The following is a 5661-nucleotide window of genomic DNA, read 5'->3' as shown; positions in this document are numbered from 1 at the left end:
AGGGGTTCAGAGTCTTGCCCAAGGACCCTTCGACATTAACTCAGGGGGAGCCCGGATTCGAACTGGGAACACTTCGGGAACCCTTCGTGCTCTAATAACGGTTTCTCTACCCCTTGAGCTATGCCGCCCCTACGGCAGGTGTGGGCAGAACCCTGAACTCTTGTCCCCCCCAGACCCCCCTTCTCTCTCCCTCTTCTTATCAGTCCGTCCACATTGCTGGAAGTGGAAAGAAGCAGCTCAGCCTCTGGCATCATGGCTGAAATGGAAGTCACAGGATCGGCTTGGACTTCCTCACTAAAGGCCACAAGAAGCCAGATATAGTGAACTGCCACTACAGCACATTGTTATGGCCTCTTTTTCCCACTCCGAGAACTAAGCAAACATAGTGTTTCCACACACTATATACAGGCTCGGTTCAGTGCTTCAAGGGCGTCAATTGGGTATGGCAGGGGTATGCAGCTGCCATACCCTGGGTCCAGTGGGAAAATAAAAGTTACTTTTATGTGCTGGTTTATTATGTTGTTAAATTACAGTAAAATAACTACAAATTAAAACATTTAATAAAATGGTCACTTTATCAAGTATTATAATTATATTCTCCACACTTTTATTCTCCCCATCTTGACAAAATGGTATATTCCCAGGTTCCGTATGTCAGCTGCACAGGTGCATTTTGTTAATTGTGGCACGTTTACCAACATGTCAAGTTTAGCTGCACTTCAACAACCGTTCCAGCCTGCCATAGCCAGCCCAAGAAACCGTAGAAACGGGGGGGAAAAATAAAATGTACTTCTTAAAATAAATGTATCATGCCTGTTGCTAAGGTTTGGCAACATGACTGCTTCGCGCGCATTTGCCATACCTTAGCTTTTTCTGAACTGACGCCACTGCAGTGCTTCATTTGTCAATGAATAGGTGCCGGTCTGCCGGATCGTGTGCTGCATGCGTAAACTGTTTTCTTTTTTTCCCTCTCTCTCTCTCTCTCTCTCTCTCTCTCTCTTTTGACCTAAATTTACACACCCAGTATAACATTAGCAGCCACATGCCATCAGAACACTATAGTCGAGTCAATCTATCAATTTGGAATAACTCGGATATTAAAAGAATATCATTTTATCGTTAACAAAATTCTATGACACCATGTAGTATAGCTTGTCTATTGTGTGTCACTGTCACCTATGAAGCACCACATCAGAAGAATTACAAGAAATTGAACAAAAACATGGAATAATAAGGTAAAGAAAAAAGGTCTCAATTTGGAAGCAGTGGTTCCCAAACTTTCTTAAAATGAGATGTTTGCCCTGAATCCAAACTAGTGAAAACAGCAGATCTACAAGCTAGTAGACCTGCAATTTTCACTAATGATATAGTTTTTTTAATTATGGAATTTCTTAGATTTGTTTGTTTTGTCGTTTTATTTCTATTACAAAATCTTTTAAAATCATGTTTCTTTATCTTTTATGTTGGAAAAGAAAATGGGATTTTTACTTGAGTCGTGACCCATTGCTTGGGGTAAACACAGGTTAAAGGCCATTTCCCACTGTGCGCGAAAACGACAAAGATAACGATAAAAAATATAGTTTTCAATTGAAGTGGATGGCAGCGTCCACACCACAACGATAAAGCCGTCATAATTGATGTGAACGCTGACACATCGTTACCTTTATCGTTATCGTGCCCAGTGGGAAAGGGCCTTTAAAGTGGTTAAGATCCAACATCTGAGTGGCTGGTGCTCATGTCGCTCCGCTCGCAGCCCTCTCTCCCCCGCCCGGCGCCGGCCGCCTTCGACCGGGGACCCCGCCGCTGCCGCCGCCGTCTGAACCGCAGCGACCTCCTCCACCCCGCGGGGCACATAGCTCGCCACGGCGCCGGCCAGGTCGCGGCGGAAGCCCTCGCGGAGGAAGTTGTAGAGGACGGGGTTGGCCACGCAGTGGAAGAGCGACAGGTTCTGCGTCACGCCGTACAGGAAGTAGAGCGCGTCCAGCGTCCGGCAGCCGTAGTAATCTCCGTAGTAGGACACCATCAGCAGGACGACCACCAGGTGGTACGGCAGCCAGCACGCCACGAACACCAGCGAGTAGACGTGCACCAGCCGCGCCTCCCGCAGCCCGCCGTGCCGCTCCCGCACGTCCGGCGGGGCCTGGCGGAGCGCGCGGGCCGCGCGGGCGTTGCAGGCGACGATGACGGCGGCGGGGCCCAGGAACTGGCACGCCAGGTTGAGGAAGAAGAACAGCTTGAACCACTCGATGTGGCCGTGCTCCGGCATCAGGTAGCAGTAGTGCCCGTCCCACTCCACCTAGTAAGGGGGTTTTATAAGATATTTAGACCAGTCTGCGAAGTAAATCGTTACCAAGAAATTTCTTCACCAATGCGTTTCTAAAGGTGTGTAATAATATGTACTAAAAGGTCAAAATTCAACTCTCGGGGGAAACCTCATAAAAAAAAAACTGATTTTAGCCCATGGAATGTTTTTTGGATTCATCATCATGAAAAGCCTCTAGTTTGATCCCTCACATGCTACTTAAAGCATATTTATTTTTTGTCTTTTTTTCCTGCATAGTAAATTAACAGGACACAAACACAAATCAGTTTCCCCCGAGAGTTGAATTTCAACCTTTTAGTACATATTATTACACACCTTTAGAAACTACTTACTAACCAGGTCCACGTGCACGTTCTCCAGCAGCGCCAGCAGGAAGGAAAAGAGCCACAGGCCGCCGCCGAGCAGCCAGCGGCGCCGGCGGTCGGCCGGCGGGAAGCAGGCGGCGGAGGGCCGGGTCAGGGACAGGTAGCGCTCCAGGGTCATCAGGGCCAGGAAGAGGGAGCTGCTGTAGAAGTTGAGCATGTAAACGAGGTTGGAGACCTTTTTTTTTGGGGGGGGGGGGGGAGAGAAATGACAGTTGGGTGTAAGATGTAAGATGTAAGTTTATATGCAGATGCTCTTGTCCAGAGCGACGTACAATAGAGCATCTTAAAATCTCCCATTAATTTTCCCCATAGACTTTTACAAAGATATTTATAACAATTATGTTAAGCCCAGAACCAAGCCATCCAGGATTGCAGTGAATCATGACCATGCAATCTTTGATTTTTTGATTTGATTTGATCTTTTGATTTTTTTGAGCTTGTAGATCTGATATTTTTGAAAAATCATGAAAATTAGAATTTTGACCCGATTCTATAAGTGTCTTTTGAATCCTGCTAAGGTTTTTTGAAAAAGCTATCTATGTCAGCAATCTGGCTTAGCCATCGTCAAAGAAAAGGTCCTTTTCACTCAACTGGAGCTCAGTTAGTCTGTTCTTGAGAGACTACTATGTCAGTGGTTCTCAAACCTTTTCATGTGAAGGACCCCCAAAATGATATGTATTTGGCCACGGACCCCCATCTTAAAATATTTAGTTCCAGGGACCACCCAGAAGCAGACTTTGAGTTACAAACGTTTGCTTTGAAAATACATATATTCAAAGATTTGCACACATTTTCACGACTTTTTCAAAAATAGCAGATCTACAAGCTCGCAACGCGGCACACAGTGCCGCGCTGCGAGCTTGTAGATCTGCTGTTTTTCCCTGGTTAAAGCCTTCAATAATTCTTAAAAGAGCACCTTGCAGAGGAAGTGTCCCCAGAGCCACACGTCTCCCACCGTCACCTCCATCATGAAGAAGGGCAGCACCAGGACCATCATGAGGTCCGACAGGCTCATGTTGACCACGCAGAAGAGGACGCCGCCGGGCCGCGCGGTGCCGCCCGCCGCCAGTTGACCCACAGCACCAGGACGTTGCCTAGCAGCCCCGCCACGAACACCCGCCAGGTAGAGCAGGAAGAGCGTGATGCGCCGCGCCTCCTCGCCCAGGTGGAAGATGCACTCGTGGAGGTACCAGTCCTCCGTGGCGTTGTCCGAGTGGTTGCCGTGTTCTCCCAGCGACATGGTCTCTGTCGGGGTTACATTTGGGCAGTGGTGGAAAAGTTATAGGCCTACCTACTCACATTCTTTACTTAAGTAAAAGTGTCAATACTGCAGCTAGTATATATCCCCCTACCCTGTCAAAAAGGCTGCCTGGGGAGGGGCATCCCAGTATGACACCAGCTTTGCAAGGCCTATTGTTCTCGCTGCATTTGGGGAAAAATATCTTTTTGAAAAACGTATGTCGCTATATCAGTGGTTCTCAACGTTTTATATGTCAAGGACCCCCCCCCCCCCCCCCCCCCCCCCCCCACACACACACACACACACACACACACACACACACACACACACACACACACACACACACACACACACCAAAGTTATGTACAGTATTTGGCCTCTGACCCCCATCTCAAAATGTTTTGTACAAATATTCATGATTTAAAATAAATACAAAATAGCAGATCTACAAGCTCATGTGACCCGCCCATAGGTCCTGCCCATATAGGAGCTTGAATAGCCAAAGTATAAAATAGTGTTTTTAGCACAAATCTAAAATGACACAGATACTTAAACTGCAGTTCAATCTGTTGAAATCCGACTCTGGCTTTTTAATGTTGTGCTTTTAGGTTCATCTGGTTTACGTTGTCAAACCTTACATGAGCGCAGCACTAAAGGAGGATCTTCTATAGGCAGACATGCTGGGCTATAAAAATGTGGTGATTTCAGAATTAGTTTGAGGCGGGATAATGTGAGGATTGTGTAGCTAATGTAGATAATGTAGCTTTGTCTTGTTATTTCTTTTAGGTGCAAGATAGTAATACAGGTGTATGCTATTGTGTACTGTTGTTCATTGATCTAGGCCTATCTATTTTATCTATCTATCTATCTATCTATAGTAGTAAAGTAATATATTCATATTCAATTATGAATTTGAAGTGCACTCAGTTCCAAAACAAGGCATAGTGTGCCTTGTTTGTGGTTCAACAATATATATATATTTTCACCTCTATCAACAAAGCCATTCAGATAAAGATCTATGTTGCAAAGCACACAATAATCCCAACGGAGTGGCAGGACTGAAAATGACTTTAAGATTTATCACATTTATCAGCTTGTAACAGTCACAGCATTATCAAAGTACTTAGAAAAGTAACCACATCAACTGCATATCTCTGCTGTTTGGCCGAAACCTCCTAAATTGTAGATCTGCTGTTTTCCCTAGTTTGGATGCTGGGCAAATGAGCTCAAGTGGAGTTAGGAGGATTTGGCCGAAGGGCTTTTTACTACTTTTCATTGGTTCAATATTATTTTAACCAACACACAGACGTAAAGGGTGTTCAATAGCACATATTTATGAAAAAAGCGAGGGCCAATCAGGTGGAGTTAGCTAGTTTGGCAGAAAGTGTGGAGTTAGGAGGTTTTGTCCCAAGCAAGCACTTTTTACTACTTTCCATTGTTTCAATATTATTCTAACCAACACTCAGATGTAAAGGGTGTTCAATAGCCCTGATTTATGCCAAAAATACTGATTATATGATACGAGGCAGCCAAAGTGGTGGTATTTACCTTGGTCTGTTGGTGTGTGTCTACTGAAGAGGATGGATGGTGAGGAGGCAGGGTTCCATGTTGAGGAGCAGCTTGGTGTGTGTGTATGATCAGTCACAAGACAACTCTCCTCTCCAGCTCTCCGGTCCTGTCCTGGACTGTCTGGGCAATACAGGCATCCTGGAGTTTCTCCCCTCCCATTGTTC

The 5661-nt window shown here is 45.7% G+C and overlaps 1 pseudogene across 1 annotated transcript; it reads right to left on the bottom strand.

The window, feature by feature from the left end:
• Positions 1 to 1669: 1669 nt before the first annotated feature.
• LOC308283078 (G-protein coupled receptor 182-like) lies at positions 1670 to 3928 on the bottom strand (annotated as a pseudogene). Its single transcript has 3 exons — positions 3605 to 3928; positions 2660 to 2863; positions 1670 to 2296 (listed from the first exon to the last, which is right to left on the bottom strand). The product of its transcript is annotated as a G-protein coupled receptor 182-like (transcript).
• Between the last annotated feature and the right edge of the window lie 1733 nt (positions 3929 to 5661).

Source organism: Nannobrachium achirus (genome assembly GCF_963921795.1).
Source record: "Nannobrachium achirus genome assembly, chromosome: 4".
In the NCBI taxonomy this organism is placed as follows: Eukaryota; Metazoa; Chordata; class Actinopteri; order Myctophiformes; family Myctophidae; genus Nannobrachium; species Nannobrachium achirus.
This window is presented reverse-complemented; position numbering and strand designations above follow the sequence as displayed.